This window comes from Protopterus annectens, chromosome 1.part0 (genome assembly GCF_019279795.1).
Source record: "Protopterus annectens isolate FY-2018-M chromosome 1.part0, PAN1.0, whole genome shotgun sequence".
Taxonomy (NCBI): domain Eukaryota; kingdom Metazoa; phylum Chordata; order Ceratodontiformes; family Protopteridae; genus Protopterus; species Protopterus annectens.
The window spans coordinates 1,047,238,992-1,047,257,667 of NC_056725.1; positions in this window are offsets into that span (position 1 = coordinate 1,047,238,992).

Sequence of the window (18,676 nt, forward strand, 5' to 3'; positions counted from 1 at the left end):
TATTGGCCATATCTCTGCTGTAGTCCACAGGATCATTACTGTGCTAGCAGTGGTACTGTATTATGATGTCTTTAGGATGTCTGTCAGTGGCCAGTGGTGCACATGTTAAAAGCAGATGTGACCTCCCATACATGTCTGTGAAGACAGCACCTATCACAGTAGCAATAGTCTACATATATACCTGCAATACATACCTGACATCCACTTGCACTAAGAGGTTGGGACTATTGAGGCTGAGGTAGGGCTCCACTCCATTTTCAAGACATATGGTGAACATATATGTATACATACCTATCCATATATCTATAAAGATATATACACATATACATATCGACATACATAGATGGATATGTATATGTACACACACACACACACACACACACACACACACACACACACACACACACACACACACATATATATATATATATATATATATATATATATATATATATATATATATATATATACAGGTATAAACACTCAGATATATACATATACACAGCTGTATATGTCTGCACATATACAGATAGAGATACATATGCACATATACTTGTGGATATCTACATATATAGTGACAGTAATAGGTATATCAGAATAGATATGTATGCACATATAGATATTTACATATATATCTGCATAAATAGGCATATCTGTACACATAGGATGTGCATACACACACACACACACACACACACATATATATATATATATATATATATATATATATATATATATATATATACATACAAAGAGATGTACACATGGCCATATATATGTTGCACTATACAGGTGTGTATACAGACATATGTATGAATATACATGTGTATGTACATGTAGACATATATCAACCTATTATATGTATATATCCATACTCCTGTCATGTGTAAACCTCACGGTTGTGTATACTCTCTCAGATGTATCTTACCGTATGTATCCGCTATGTGTACATTATGAGAAAACAACATATGTGATACAACAGTCATATTAATAACAAGTACTACACAATTGTGGAAGTAAAGGCAATTGTTCAATGCTAATCAATATGTGTATTGACAGATATATTGGAAAAACAATAGCAGTCTTCACAGTGGTCATGGCATAGTAGTTAAGTGTTGTGATGTTAGTGTACAGGGTCCTGGGTCCAAGACCTGCAAGGTCTGTTCATTTAGTTGCTGGGCAGAACAAGGGCTGTCAGATACAGAGTGCTTAAGGCAGTTTTGAGCAGCTTTAAGTACATTTACGTGGGTTTGCACAAAGCTAAGTGGTGCTAAGCTATGGGTAAACATACAGTTGCTTACACAGTGTAGGCTTCGCTTACCAGTGTGCAAATCAGCTTAGCTATTTTATTGGAGCAATGTTGATACCTGCTCAGCATGGCTTAGCCCTGGTAACCAGTTTAGACCACCCAGTCTGATAACATAGCAGGGTAATGACACCTGTAATAAGTGTATGTAATGCCATGTATAATACATGCACCTATGTGATGTCATTACAGTAGCAAAATGTGTGAGTGTCATGTGTGGGACACAGACATATATGAGACCTATGCAGCACTGTTATCTGTGTGAATGTGCTATGTACAGAGGTAGTAGCCCAGGGTATGTGCTGTCACACTGGCATGTAGTGTATCATGGCAGTACTACTGTTGACAGTGCTTACCCAAGCAAGAGTAGAGTGCTAAATGTAGTACTGACAACAGGCACACCTGCAAGCATAGCTGGACTCTGAGGCCTCCCTGTTGTATCCCTGGTGTGTGAGCTGTGTCACAGTATATAACCCCTACTGTGTAATGATCTGACATGTGGAATGTAACTGTAGACTACCGTCTCTACAGCACATGATAGCAAGGGCTCATGACATGTAGTTATGGCATACATATTGTTGTCAAATGTCTATCTGTCAACACATTCATCCTACTGCATAGCTACTTGCCAAGCTGATGACTGTCAGTCCCTGTACAGATGTGTAGATGGCAGGTATCCAGCTAGGATATGTACAGGCATCCTAAGCTTGATTGACACTGACATGTCTGCCCAACTGTGAAAGAACTGGCACATATTGGAGAGAACACCTTGTATGCACCACATGCCATGGGTACCTCCCCTACACTACCACAGTCAACAGAACATGTTTGGGTACAGGTCTCCATCACAGACACTAACCATGTGTTGTAATGCATGTTGCATGCATGTCAACTTGATCACCTCAGTGGCCATGTGCAAGAGGCAACTGGAGGAATGGCTGATGCATGTCTGCTAACCCTGAGGGTCACCACCATAGTGTCTGTTGATAAATTGCCTGCTGCCAAATGGCATGTGGCATTATACCACTTTAAACACAACCCCTACACAGCCCATCTCTCCTTGGACAATAGCTAGGTACACAGCTATGACCACCTGCAGCGATGCACCCCAGTACTGACACATGTGTATGTGTGCATGACTGAGTATAGCAGTGTCTGTGTGTTAGCGCACCTGTATATGGGAATTCCATGAGGGCCTTCGCAACCACCACAACACCCATTGCCATAGCCAGTTGTGGCTGCTGCTGTATGGGACATTACATGTACCCTGTTAAGCTTGTCTCCATACCGACTACATGAGCTTTGTAGTGCCAGCACAACAGGGTTGTACAAATGGGTTGCTAGGCATGGGATACCCATTGTCTTCTGGCAAGTGTGTGTATGTCCGTGTATCTGTAAGGTACAGCATTTCAAGGCCACATACACCTATTACAATACCCATTGCCACACAGTAGTACAGATAGTGTTGTTGCTGCCCATAGGCGAGACATGACAAAGCAACACCCTATTATGCATGTGGCATGTGCATTAGATGCCTATCCCTGTAGTACCAGTGTTGGGCTCTACAATGGGTTGTATCACAGTCGTGGCCAATGTGTGATGGTGGGTATGTCAGGGTGTCATCATGGGTTTCAGAGAGTACAATATCCACTGGGGGATATGGGTGCTTTGTACACTGTCATTACACCAAGGTACACACGGTACATGTCCCATGTACCACGTTATGGTTACCACTGTCACCGTCAACCATATAGGTAACTGACACCACAATCCAGGCCAGTTATGCATGTGCTGTGTGCAGTCTACCTGTAACACATTGGACACACAGTCAAGTTAGTTAGCAGCGATAGGCCCAGGTCTCCCGGATGTGTGTCTGCCTGTTATGTGTCTGTTAATGTGTATATGAAGGTATGTCACACTATGTATTGTCCATATGCACCTGTGACATCCCCCATTAGCATACTGTACATGTCTGGGGATGTTCTGCATGTAACCTGGAACACACCTCACCCTAAACGCTGTGTGGTGTGTGCATTGGAAGCCACGCACTTCAGTATCACTACATACCTAGGTAGGGGGTCTAGTCCAGGTGTTGCCAAATAAGAGTACACCTGTATGTGGATGGGTCTACATCATGTTCCATATTATACACACCCCAGTGGGTCACCTGTCCATATGGCACAGGCAATAACTATTATACAAACCTGTGACATGTGTTCAACTGTACCCCAGATATGTCACAGCCATGGTGTCACCACAGTGCCATACCCTTTTGTGGAATATGACTGCAGACCATCCTCATACTGACACATGTATACCTACAACACAAATGGATAACATTATAGAGACCACAATCAACCAGTGTTAATAACAGCTATAATGCATCATTGCTGGATGGCTACACTACCTGACATATATGCATTACACTTTACTCCTTACAACATGTTACACTGCAGTACTGTGTTACACTGTAGTACAGTCACTGTGTGCATCATAGCCATATTAGCTTGCCTCTGCATCGATGGTATGGATGACAGGGATGTGGCACAGTTATCATTATATGCACAGGGTGTGTTGTTGGTTTGCCAGAGGCCGAGGGTGGGCCATACATTTGACACCATGTGTATGGGTGAGGGGTGTACTGAGGGGAACTGGGCATGGTGATGTGGTGTGTGTAGGTATGTGGTTGCCCTAGGTGTGTTTGTATACTATGTGGGTATGCATGCACACAGTTCTGCCATGTGGCTGCTCTACACAGGTGTTTATGGACAGCTGCAGACCATACATGGCATGGTGTGCAGTTCACTGCCTTTGGCCATGGACACATGGACTGTGTCTGCCAGGGATTTCATGGGCACGTCCAAGTACAGGCCTCTATGTGCTACTCTCACCTGATGATGACAGATGTCCGCTGGAACCAGGCCCCTCCTGGGACTGGCCAGGACCATGTGTTCATGACCTGCTGTGGTATGGTGTGGACAACACATTCCCCCACAGTGCCAGGGCTGGTACTGCCACTACAGGAGCCTCTTGATGTCCTAGCACATCCACGTTGACTGCCAGCTGTCAGCGTTGCTGGCCTACATCCAAGTGGCCATTGCTGCACTCCCACCACACATTCAAGCACGGACAGACCACAGTCGATGAGGGCCATCATCTCACCAGACCGTCTATACATGAACTCAGTTAATGGATGGATGGATGGCACCAACCATTTCACGGGCATTGTCACTTGCAGATGTGAGAGCAGTCCTCTGCAGCCTCAGGCCCTGTCTGGTGTAATGTTCTATATGTACCTGCACTGCCATGACAGCCTGAAACATGTGCCTGCTGGTACCAGCTGTGTCGTGTCTGCCAGAGGCATGATGACCAGCGGCCTACCACGAACACCCTGGGACATCTGCCTATGTGGTGCCCTGCCAGACATCATCTGGCTATGCCTGCTGCAACCAGACACAGTAGGCATGGTTACCACACTTTCCTGTGCACTGCCACCAAATGCCAGCTGTCCCTCCGCTATGGCCACTGGTGATGGGGTATGTATACGCACTGAAACTGTGTGCAGGGTTGGTGTGGCTAAAAGGGGCATGTCAAATGTTGGTGCTGTTTCAGGCCCTGACAACTCCACCTGTGCCTCAACAGTACTATCATCATCTTTGGTGTCTGTATAGACACCAACATTAGATTGCATGCAGGAGGGACCCTGATCCACCTCGCCACCTGTGGGGGAAAACAATAAACACACTTTAAAACCTGTACAGCATTGCATAACAGTACACACACACACACACACACACACACACACACACACACACACACACACACACACACACACACACACACACACACACACACACACACACACACACACCACCTACCCATCTGTGACTTTACAGACAGTCCCACATATATTTCCATGTGTTCTCCAGCCTGCATCACACTTGGTAACATACACACATTGATACCACTCATTAACATATCAGTCCTCTAAATGCCTAGACAAGTGATCACAACACAAGACATGTTACTACATTACCTGCCTGACCTGTGTGTATTGGTTTTAGATGGCCTCACTGCTGTCATTCAGTGTTCACCCTGTGTATGTCCAGACATCATGAGCATGGCCCCTATATGTGTGGGCTACTATGTTCACTCCATAATATCACACACTGGAGTATCATGTGTATGTATTGCTCAGTACATGCCAGGTATGCTGCTCAATCAGCCTATCATGTGACAACTGTAATATATGAATACACTCCCTGGCATTGACTAGTACTTCTCCAATGCATCTGTAGTGCTGTATACGTGGGTTGTTGGTCACCTCTCTGCTGAATGCGATATTATGGGTATAAATAGGGTCTACCTTCCCTCTCAATGCCTGTTCCATGCTACAGACCCTATTATACTATCAGCTGTCCTGTGATTACATACATGACAAGTATTCCTGGTGTGTAATGTGGCAGTCCATGTCCATGTACTGCACAATCCCAAAGGGAGGTACTGCTGTATGAACAACCCCACAATCACACATGTGCATACATGGCCACCCACACAAACACACATACATGCACACATGCATCATACATACATCAACCTCCCTCCACTTCACCAGAGTGACCCTACAGACAAACTACCCACCAGGATGCACACACACACAGGTGAGGTTGTACAATGATAGTACAGACAGTCCTCCTATTACCCATCTGTCAACATGCATAACATGTGGTACACAACAGCATGCAGTGCAGCTATATTCAATCCATGCTAGCAACAGTATACATGTGTGTGATGCATGTGCTGTGTCACTAGCTGATGCCCCCTTCCCCTGGATACCACTGCACCCATGTACACATAATTGCTGTGCACCTGTTCTGTACCCTGCATTGGACTGTACACCACACCTCACAGGTGTACAACCCATTGCTGAATGTGTAGTACTGTGTCAGTTATGTCAGCTTTAATGCTCACAGCCCCTATGTTTTTCAGCAACACATACCTGGGATGATATGTGGACAGATGTCATTTGTGAATGCCTGATGTCTGATTTACAGCTCTCAACATCAGCGGACCATGTATGACCAATCCAATACTATTACACTGACAAACATCAGAGTATACCATGGCTATGGGAGATGTACACACCCTTATTGATATGAAGCACCCATCCTTGATCTGCCATGGGACCACATCACCGCATATCTTAACAGTACACGATATGTGACATATGTCCTGCACTTTCACATGCGGTGTCTACGGAATGTGTTAGGTGTGTGGATGCTGACCACGATGCATACACTCCATGTGGGCATATGTATGCACACCCTTATCATGACGGTTTGTTGCAACTATTGTTATGTGTACTACAGCAGTCACTATTCCTGGCAGGGGTATACTAGCATGGGCCATCTGCATTTGCCAGTGTATGTTCAGTTTGCCCTACACATGTCCCCCTATTCTGCATGATTGCAAAGTTTACTCATGTGCACATCCCTTGGTGTTCACACACTGCTGTCACTATTGCTGTGGGGGTAGGATTATGTCTGCCACCGTTCATGAACCTGACTATGTGCAGATACAGCAATTCTTAGCATCCTTAGGATCCCTGCTGCAGTGCACTGGTGTGTCATGCTGACACCCCCATCTTCAGCTTTTTTGCAGATGCTTGGCAAGTAAGACCTATGCATGTGTCACTTTGCAGTGTCCCAGACACTAAACACCACACGTTATAGCCTAGTCCCAGCTAATAATGTGGACCACAATAATACCTTATGCCATTGTGTAACTCTGCAACAGTTGCCATAGTCCTACAGGTATACACACTGGTGTTACACTGTATATGGGTGTTGTTCCAAACATGTCCCTATTGTAGGCCATGTTTCCCACCATTATGTTACTCCCTGTGGACACATTCCGCAATGACAGAATATTAGTTATCTTGCAGGTGTCTGACATACCCTTCCATTACTCCATCATGGTCACCACTGTGGGGCTGTGCATTTTACAGCAACAATATGTGCACATGTACAGCATACATTATGGGTAGGTGTGTTAGATGTGTGCATGGAATATACCATAGCCATTACATGCCCGGTGTATTGGCAAGCATCTACATAAACCATACTCACCAGCTACAGTTTGCTGCCTTGGTGGTATACCAGAGGGACTTACATAAAAGGGTGAGAGATGCAAAGTCAGTGGCCACACCTGTGGCATTGCTACAGGGTGAGTGAAGCATTACAATACATCAACAGTACATGTCCACAATACTACCACATATGCAGATATGTTTATCATTACTATGCAACAACAAACTATATCTATGACATGTCAGATATGCATGATCTACCTGTACAGATGTGGATGTATACGCAGCAGTGGTCTATTGATGTGCCCTGTGGCCTTACCTGCACGCTCCTTGGTCAGTATGTGGGTAGCACCCACCTCCACAAAGGTGTCTGCCGGTTGGTGGCTATGCAGACAGCAGGTGCCATGAGCCTGGCTAGGAGCTCCTCCACATGTGTTGGGGGGGATGGATGGCATGGCCCCCCCATGGTGAGTTGATCCCCCTGGAATGTAGCAGCATGCCGACGGGCATTGCGACGCAGGTCAGAACAATGATGCCAGACTTGCTCATAACTGCGGTTGTGCAGTCTGACATTATTGACCCTGTGGACTTGGTCATTCCACAGGGTGGTCTGCTTCTGCTAATCATGAGTGGCCCGGCCAAACAAAACAGGGTAGTGCTGTATGATGTGGTTCACCAGAATGTCATTTTCAGCTGCTGAGTATGCCGGCTGCCTTCCATGGGACATCTTGGCTGAAAGACATAAAGATGGACACAGGTGTGAGCAAGTCAAGCAGCAAGGTCACCACAGCTCTTAATACACGTCACTGTCACCTCCCACCATATCAGCAACAACAAACTGTACACACAACTCAATAAGTATGGCTACAGCATACCTACCAGTGGGACAGATATTGTACCACACCTTGTGCAATGTGTTTGTAGCCATGTTCCCTGTGTGGACACTATAATTGCTGGTCTGTTACAGACTATTCACCTGCATGCCATTGTCAGGGCCACTATGGTTCCATATATACCTGTGGTATGCTTGCTATGTGGTTGCTACGCATCTGACATTCTGTGTTATTGGGGTTATCTATGCATACTGTTGGACATGTTCCAGGATTGTGTAGACTATTAGTACCGACATATGCTCTTACTAGAAAGGCTCACCCAGACTCTGCTACACTTTGCTGTGAGGGAAAGGTTAGTTTGCTTTTTATTTGTTATACTACTTTATTGCCTTTTTCTATTTTGAATACTGTGATTTCTTTTATTTACCTTGTGTTTTACTTATATTCTGCTTTTAACTGAATATTAAAACTTGAAAAGAGACCACAGCTCTGTCTCTTGTGAGTCAGGCAGACTTTTTTTTCCCCATCCTCCCACCTGGTTACTGTAATGTTCTTAAACACCACTGTCTTTTTAGTTGCCTTCCCCTTATGTTAATTTGACCATAAATCTCATGTCCTCTCTGTTTTTACTGGCTTGTGTAAGCACAAAATTATCATTTTGTGAAATCACTCTCCTTCAACTATTTAAATTTATTGGCCATCCTACTGTATTCTATAGTACCAGAATACAAAAGTGACCACCACCTTTCAATCTAGCTTGCTGTTTTAAAAATAGTGACTCTCCACTAAAACTTAACTTTTTAGACAGGTAAAACTTAAGTTACCTACTTTTACATCTAACTCCTCTAGTGCACATTGCAGTTTTTAGGATAAACCATTTTTTTTCATCTTACCTTTAAGCATACCTGTAACTACCACTTGCTTTAAAACCTGCTGGAAAGCACTAGGAAGTCTTAAACTGATACAAGCACTCAACTCTCCTTGATAGTAAGGAGAAATTAATTGTAGGCACTAAACAGCCTGTAATTGCAAAGTACCTTGCTAAGATAAGGGAAAACAGCCCTTGTACTTTACAAAAAATAAATAAATAAAAACACCAAACCAGACATGTCCAAGTGTCAACTTCCAGTGATTTCTCCTGTCCACCTGGAGAATCTAGGCATACTGGGGCAATGCAGCAATTTCCTCATGTACACAGACAACCCTCTCCTCCTACCACCCAACACCACAACCTGCGAGAGATGCACTTACATAGCCAAACTGGAAGCAAAGCTCTCTCCACCCAAGATTGTGCAAGACAGTCAAGAGGTGAAGGTTAACACCCACAATGCACCTCAAGCAACACATAGTCCTTCTAAACCCACACCACCAGCAGCCACACATAGCAATACTAAACCCACATATGTCGAGGCCCTTAACAGTAACCTGCCCAAGCAACAAGGACCTCTGAAGCTGAAACGCAAACAAACACCAATCACAACCAAAGCACACTTAGCAATACTAAATCCACATATGTGGAAGCCCTTAACAGTAACCTGCCCAAGCAACAAGGACCACTGAAGCTGAAACGCAAACAAACACCAATCACAACCAAAGTGTCACATAGCTCACAACACCAGTGTGCCACCCAACAACAGCCCCTAAGGCAAGACAACGTACCCAACACTTTAGTCATAGGTGACTCTATAGTCAGGCACACTGATGTCCCACTTACCAGGCTGAACAAGGCCAAAATTACAGTCAGCTGCCTGTTGGGTGCCAGGATCCACCACATAATGCATGCGCTCATGTCATTCCACAACAAATACAGATATGACTCTGTCATTGTCCATGTTGGAATGAATGACTTGAGACATACCTCCCTGGACTACATGAAAAGAGATATGGAAGAGCTCTCAGATCATGTGGCCCAGGAAGGTATGACCCTAGCCCTGAGTATCATCCTGCCTTCACCCAGAATGATACCACAGTATAAGGACAAAATGATTGACTTCAACAACTAGCTAAGCTTCTGGTGTCATTCAAAGGGGATCCAGTATCTGTCTGACTGGCACGACATGATTGCCAGAGATGGTCTGCACCTGTCACCCCTGGGATTCAGGTTACTGGCTAAGGCTCTTGTCCCCCCATAGTGCCTTTTTGGCAAAGTTCAAAGGACAAAACCACCACTGTAGCAGGTACAAGCATGCAAAATCTGAAGGTAATGCTACTCAGTGCTAGAAGTCTAAACCTCAAAATGCACTCTCTCGAGGCACTTCTAAAAATGGAGAACATTGATATCTGTGCAGTAACTGAGACCTGGTTCAAGGTTCCAGAGAGCATCCCTGCAATACCAGGCTACAACTCTTATCACACATTTCAGCCACCAAACCAGGACCGAAACACTAAAGGTGGAGGAGTGTCCATATTCACCAAGGATATTCACAACACCAGGCTAATTGCCCAACACAATGCATCTGAAATTCTCCAGGTGCAACTAACACTAGGTAAGACTGCAATCCAAACTGTAGCTTGCTACAGATCCCTCACCATGCCCCAAAATTCTCACTACACCTTTCGAAACATACTGGAAAATATTAAGATACAACCAAACACCCTAATACTGGGTGATTTCAACTACCCTGCCATTCACTGGGAAAACTGCTTGTGTACCAACACCTTTGCCCAACGGTTCTTGGAATTCATAAATTCCAATGCCCTGGATCAACTAATTCTTAGTCCAACCAGGGGCTCCAATATCCTAGACCTGGTCATTACCAACATGGGAAATCGATGCTCCAAACCTATGGTCACTCCCTCTTTGGTCAGGTCTGACCATAAGCTAATCACCATTGACATCCACATCCCACCCACCTCCAGTAAGGAAACCTACGTAAAAAACTTTTCCAGTCAACTTCATGCTACTCAAGTCAGAATTGACAAACTTCATGACACCCATGCAGACGGGAACTGAAAGTTTGACTGCTGAATCCTACACTAAGGTACCGTACGAGCACATCCACTCATGCATAATAGTGCCATCCCCGATAGAACCAAGATTATCTCCTCCAAAAAAAGAAAGCCAATCTGGTGGTCCCTTGCCATAAACAAACTTTACAACAAAAGGAAGAAATTCTAGGATGCAAAAAACTCCCTTACCAGCCTCAGTAAGAAACTGAGATCCCTCAAAAAATCCTCCAAAGCTAGTTACGAAAATAAAATTGCCAAATATTCCAAAGACAACCAGAAGGCATTCTATAGCTATATCAAGAATCTTAATGGCAATGCTCAGATATGATCTGAGCTACAACAGAATGGCATTAAATATACTGATCCCAAGGATATTGCCAATATCCTGGCAGATCAATTCAGTGCAAATTTCACCCCCCTCTCATCCCTTAAAGGTCCCATCCCAGTACCGAATGATTGCCAAATTTCGGTAATAATGGCCACACAGGTAAAAAACGCACTCTTCAAAGCTAAGAATACAGCATCCATGGGACCAGATGACATCCCAGGCTGTGTACTACATGAACTACAAAATGCACTGGCACCTCACCTAAGTGTCATGCTTAATCATAGCCTCACCTCAGGCTTCATGCCCACTGAGTGGCACACAGCTACAGTTATCCCACTCCACAAGGGGGGATCCACCTTGGATCCCGGGAACTACTGCCCCATCATTCTGATGAGCCTGATCTGCAAGGCTATGGAATGTATTATCATGGAACTTGTAAACAAAGACATTGGCAACCTTCAAACACTGGACCCCAAGCAGTTTGGGTTCGTGAAGGGCCAATCTTGTTTCCTGAACCTGATTGGCTTCTTCTAATCAGTCTCCAGAGCAGTGGACAAGGGTAAGGTGGTCCACACAGCCTATCTGGACCTCACCAAGGTCTTTGACACCATCCCTCACTCTGGAATCATAGATAAACTTAATAAGCTGGACATTAATCCCTACGTCACTTGATGTGTTGCCAACTGGCTTACTGACAAAACCCACATTGTAAAAGTAGTCAACTCCAAATCCAGTTCCAGACAAGTGACAAGTGGAGTACCTCAGGGTTCAGTTCCGGGACCACTCTTGTTTGGCGTCTACTTCTCTGAAGTTCAGGCCAACACTAAGGGACTCTGGCTAACAAAGTTCACAGATAACTGCAAACTGGGAGCCATTATTGAATCCCCAAATTATGTGAATATTCTACAAAAAGGCCTTACAGAAACAGATGCTTGGTGCCAGAGCCATGGGCTCAAGCTCAATGCCAAGAAATGTATAGTTATCCCCTTTGGGAAAAAACATGTACCCATGAATTACCACATAGGGGGCAGTACACTAAACACCGAAAGTGTGATGAGAGACTTAGAGACACAGGTGAACAGTGGTCTCTCCTTCGATAACCACATTGCAACAACAGTCAGGAAATCCTTCTATGTGGCACACTTCATCACTAAGGGCTTTTCCAACAGAAAAAAGGAGGTCATTGTCCAACTGTACTCATCCCTCATTAGACCCATTATAGAATACAATGCACCATTTGGTATGTACCTCTCAAGACATCTGCAACAACTGGAAAGGCCGCAGAAATACCTTACTAAAGAATCACAGGCCTAAAGCAGATGCCCTATGCTGACCGTCTAAAAAAACTCCGCCTATACTCTGTTGCATATCGTCTACTCAGAGGTGATCTCTGCTTAACATACAAGGCCATGTCACACCCAGAGCTGTTGGACATGCTACACTTAAAGAAATCCCAATCCCTCAGAGACACATGCTCCAGGGATCTAAACCTTGTCATCACAATGAACAAAATATGCTGGAGGGATAGGTTCCTGACCCAGAGTCTCCCCAGACTCTGGAATAGACTGCCTATACATGTCAAGCAGAGCGCCTCTTTGGCCCTCTTCAGAAGGAACCTTGATGATTGGATGGGAGATAGGAAATTCACCCCAGGGATCATGTCATTCACTCTGCTTGACAGGGGTCCAGGGAAGTAAATACTGTGGGAAGAAATAGCCAGGGAATTGTTATGGCTAGGCTTGTATAGGCCCTAGGGCCGATAGCCTAGTATCAACCTATGAACCTATGAACAGTGACACAATAGCATGTTTATGTACTATTGGCCAACAGAACCACCTCTCCAAACTCATCTGCCCATGTTACCAGGCCACATCACATATGTGACCCACCCTGTGTCCTTCTCATGTACTGGTCCAGCAATACCTTCAGGTGGAACAAACTCAGGGGATGTTGCCACCCCCCTCCCCCCCGGGGACACACAAAGACATGTTCTTGTCCACTGTCAGGTCCAGGGTCTGTTACATAATGGGCTCCACAGACACATGTGGGATGTGCTACATAACCTTGAGGCACCCAATACACATTCACAGGGCCCACATGCTCCTCCTGCTCAGCCTCCAGGCCAGGCACCTTCAGGACATGGACTGCTGTTGTGAGTAGCAGTGGGTGGGAAGCTTGTTCCCATTGTGTCCATATTGGGGGCAATGGGGCATCCATATCACAGACCACACACACCATCCAGAGTATTTACCCTCCATATGTGTCACATACCACCCCTGTAGGCTGTCCTCTATGTCTACCATTGCTGACCACCTCCACAACTATGCCTGCTATACTTCCCCATATTCCCATTCCATACTTCACAGACCTGGGCAATGTGGTCCCATATATATATTTACACATATGCATACCTATATTTGAGGTACATTCAGACATCAGGTCCACAATCTCACAACACCTTCCTGTACAGCTGCACTGTTCCTCCTTGCTACAATACAGACAGGTGCCACATATGGACACAGCCTGACATTGGGGGGGTATATGTAGAGCCATATTGCAAGTAACCCTATTACACACCTATGGCATTCCTGCATGCTACAATACAGGTTAACCTGAGTATCCTGCAAGAGGTATGCTTTGGAACCCACATGTCCATCATTTGGCATTACTTCCACCAACAGCTATTGGCCACAGTAATATACATACTTCCCATTACACAACGCACACTATGATGGCTTACATCTTATCAGTCAGTCAGTGCTGCTCTGCACGGTTGATGGGTATGGCCCACTACCCACAGGGATAGACTCTATTGTCCTTAGCAGTTGTTCAGCTGAACATCAGAACATCATTACAACAACACCTGAAGGCACATATAAATCATTCCACATTATATATCCAATTATTATGGACCAAGTCCTACAATTACATATATATATATATATATATATATATATATATATATATATATATATATATATATATATATATCTATATATATATATATATATATATATATATATATATATATACTTCACATACCCATTCTGGGAATGAAGTCTCTTCTGGATGGTTTCCTTTTTTTTGGTTTGTTTGTGCCTTACACACACACACACACACACACTCTCTCTCTCTCGGTCTCTCTCCAGTAACTGGATTGAGCTGCTTTAAATAGATTGCAGCATGGATTTTGTAGGTGATGCACATGATCAGGTGATGGACTCTACACCAATCAGTGTCCTCCACTTGCTACCTGCATGCAACACGCTGTGTAGTACTTCCAATTACCACTGTCATGGCAACCAACTACTATAAATCCCTACATCATGTGGGCGTGGTCCCTTTACCTTTCCTGTATGGTGGACATCCTTCCTTTGTGTGGGCAGCAGTGTTACAGGCAGCAGGTAGCAATACCTCTTACAGGAGAACCTGCACACTCAGGCCAGCTACATATTTGTAGGAGGTTCCAGAACTAAAGACAGAGTGTGAGTCATGTTGTTGTATGCATTGTATAGCACCATTGTTACAGGGTTTGTATGTACATACTAGTTTAACTTGGAATGCAGTCTGTCTGCATAGCTCTCAACTGTGGGCCTACCCACTTGATGGCCAGAGGTGTGCCTATTATGTTTTTTCTGTCCACCACACAGGTCTTCTGTCAGATATATCACTGGCAGAGTATGTTGTGTGCTATCAGTACATGGCTACATCCATTTCTGTTTCTAACGTCATATTCCTGACTAAAGGTTTGTTGCAGACTATCCTGTAACACCAGTGACTTGCTCAGTGTATAACAACAGTTTTTCACATATGGGCCTGTGTTCCAGCCTCTGTCCTCCATCTACATACCAGCTTTGTACATATGACATGCTGTCAGGGGTTGTTATGTAGTGGGCTGTGAGTATATCATGCTGCCATTCCTGTCATCAGTCCATTGCTGTTGTGGCCACCACACATATTGTGGGATTGGGTCCATATATGTGTGGGCTTCACCTACACAATACATATGTGCCCTTATGCACTCCAGAAGTCAATGTATGTAACCTTTGTATATGGCCCTGTATTATAGAGTCTATGGGGGTGCACCATAACTAGCCTAGGCTGTTACAACATGTGGGGGTATCAGGGGTAAGCTGCCTTAAGGTATCTGGATGTACATTCCCATACAATTCAGCTTGGATAAATGCAGGCCTACTGCTTACTGCCATACATACTGTTCTGTTTGTCAGTGTGACTGTGATGGTGTCAGTTATGCCTTGTTGTGTAACAGATACAGCCCATTTTATCAGCTGATGTCTTTACCCCCTAGGGATTTTGTACTTAGTGTAGAAAGAGACTTCTGGACTATACATCTGCATTACTTACTGTTGATTGATTGGTATCCTGTGGCCCAGTCTGCCTTTAATATTGTACTACTTGAAGGGATTGGCCTGGATAGCAACATATGTAAACATTTCCAGACTACTGTATTAATATAACTGTTTCACAGTTGCATTACTCTATTTAAATGTATGTCAGTGTCTAAACAGCTATATGACACAGCATATACAACTGTAAAAGTACACAAATAAAGCTTGCCCATGTATGCAAACCTGTGTGTGGTGTTATATACTTTGACCTGGTTTAAACTAGTTTTGTTAACATACACCCTATGATCTTTTAAGAAGCATTTAATGTTGGTGGCATAATTCAAACCTGGAGGCTGGTCAGCTTCTGTGGGTATATGTTGCAGGCAACAATTGTCATTTGTATGGGTGGCTCATACAGTGTCCGGCTGGTAAGGTGGCAGCTGTAGGCATAGTGGTTGTTCCATATTGTGTGCACCTTCTACATATGTATCTTCCTATACATATCTCTGTGTGTGTATGTGTAGTTACATATATATATATATATATATATATATATATATATATATATATATGTATCTGCATATATGTGTCTGTGTATATGTATCTTAGGAATGTTGATTGTTTCCACATTGTACACTCTCTATGATAGCCAGACTGTACTGCATGATATGTTACTGATACCAACCTGACATCATACAGGTGGGATGGAGTACTGTTAACATCTTGTGCCCATGTTGTGTTAGGTCCTGGTTATGGGATCTGCAACAGTTGGTACTGTATTGCAGGGCAGACGTGTGGGGGGGAATATCTATACGTACAAGACGTATGTTGTTTGGGCCCCCTCACCCCCATTAATGGTGCATGTGGACATATATGTTTTTGTTATGTTCCCTATTATTTATGTTTACACATATATGTGTGTATATATAAATATATATATATATATATATATATATATATATATATATATATATATATATATATATATATATATATATATATATATGTAGACATATATATATATATATATATATATATATATATATATATATATATATATATATATATATCTATAGATGTATGCATATGTATGTATATATGTTTATATATGTGTATATATATATATATATATATATATATATATATATATATATATATATATATTTATATATACATACATATGTAGATATGTTATGTCTTGTTTGTCTTTCGTCTTTTCCTGGTAAGGGGTCACCACAGCGGAACTCCGGTCCACTAATGATTGGCAGTAGATTTGTATGAAACGCCGAGGTGCCAGCTTGATGCCCAACCTTCAACAAAGGCACGCTCATTTACTCACGCATGTCTTTCGAACGCTACCCAACCGCGGGGAGGCATGCAGACTCCACACAGAAGGCACTCCCAAGCCCAGCCGAGAATCGAACGGGAGAACCTCTTGCTGTGAGGTAACAATGCTACCGCCATACCACCACAGCATATAGATATGTTATGTCTATTTCGATATTAATATATGCACACACACTCACACACACACACCCATGTTGAAATACATTTCCTGTACTTTTGAATGACTGGGCTGGATATGTTTGTGAAAACATCAGGGTTATGTGTATCTGACATGGCTTAGTGGTAAATCACTTTGTCTATGGTGTGCAGGGTTCTGGGTCTGAGCATTGCAAGGGCTGTTTATTTTGTTGCTGGGCAGAACAGAGGCCGTTGGATACAGAGTGATTAAGGCACTTTTAAGGAGTTGTCAGCGAGTTTGCATGGGTTTGCGCTGAGGTAAGCACTGCTAACTTCCAGTTACAGTTTCTTATAGTCTGTTAGCTTCTAAATTGCTTAACCTGTGTAGGCATTGCTTACCCCATGTGCAAACAAGCTTAAGCCCGTTTACTGCTGCTTAAAAGTGCTTACTCCTGCTTACCCTCGCACTAATTTCTTTTAAAGAAAAGAAAAAAGGGTTGATAAAAAAGTGGTGAAAACGGGACACAAAGAGGAAAAGACAATGAGGAAAATAGCTAGAGATGTGCAGGAGAGTGTAGGGAAGGTCCATAGCTGCCCATTTCTTCTACAGCAACACCTGTGCATATACACTGTATTTGTAGGTAGATTTGGACACTCAAACCCCTGAGAGAGGGGTGACGAAAACAATAATATGTTGTGATGCCAATTAGACCAGATTACATGTGTCCAGTGGACACGTGTGCAAAATGGGCAGCTATGTATGGGGCGATATTTTTTTTTTTGGCACAGATTGCCCTTTTTTTCCGGTTATAGTGGGATGTTGGGGAGGGATAGTAGGTATATTTGGGGAAGTAGGTTGGGTAGGTTAACAGACAAGGCAAACAAGGCGCATACAGGGTCGGTAAACACCTTGATGGGGAGGAGGTTTGGGAAATCGGAAGCCCATGAGACGCCTAGTGGAAACAGTGGGACTGAGATCCCCACCCATGGGCATTCACCACTGCACCTTCACAGCCCTGAAGGTGGCTGTGCTGGGGGCTGAGTCGGAGAGCCAGGCTGACCCTCTAGCCATGACATGCAGCCCTCAAGCTGTTGTAGATCTCCTAACTGCTGATTGAGCTCTCTACACACCATGACCCGGACCTGGCGATGGGTGGCAGGTTCCTGTCCTCGCCCGCTCCCAGGGTGGCAAGCCCCATCCCCTGAGCTGGTTACATCCGAAGGTGGTGCAGGACCAATGGATAAGGAGGTCCTGGGTTTGGCCCCAGACATGCTGGTGCCTGGTTCCACATCCAGCTGAGGTGGGACAGGTGGGTCCGCAGAGACCCGCATTCCCATATGTGCTATGGTGTTTATGGT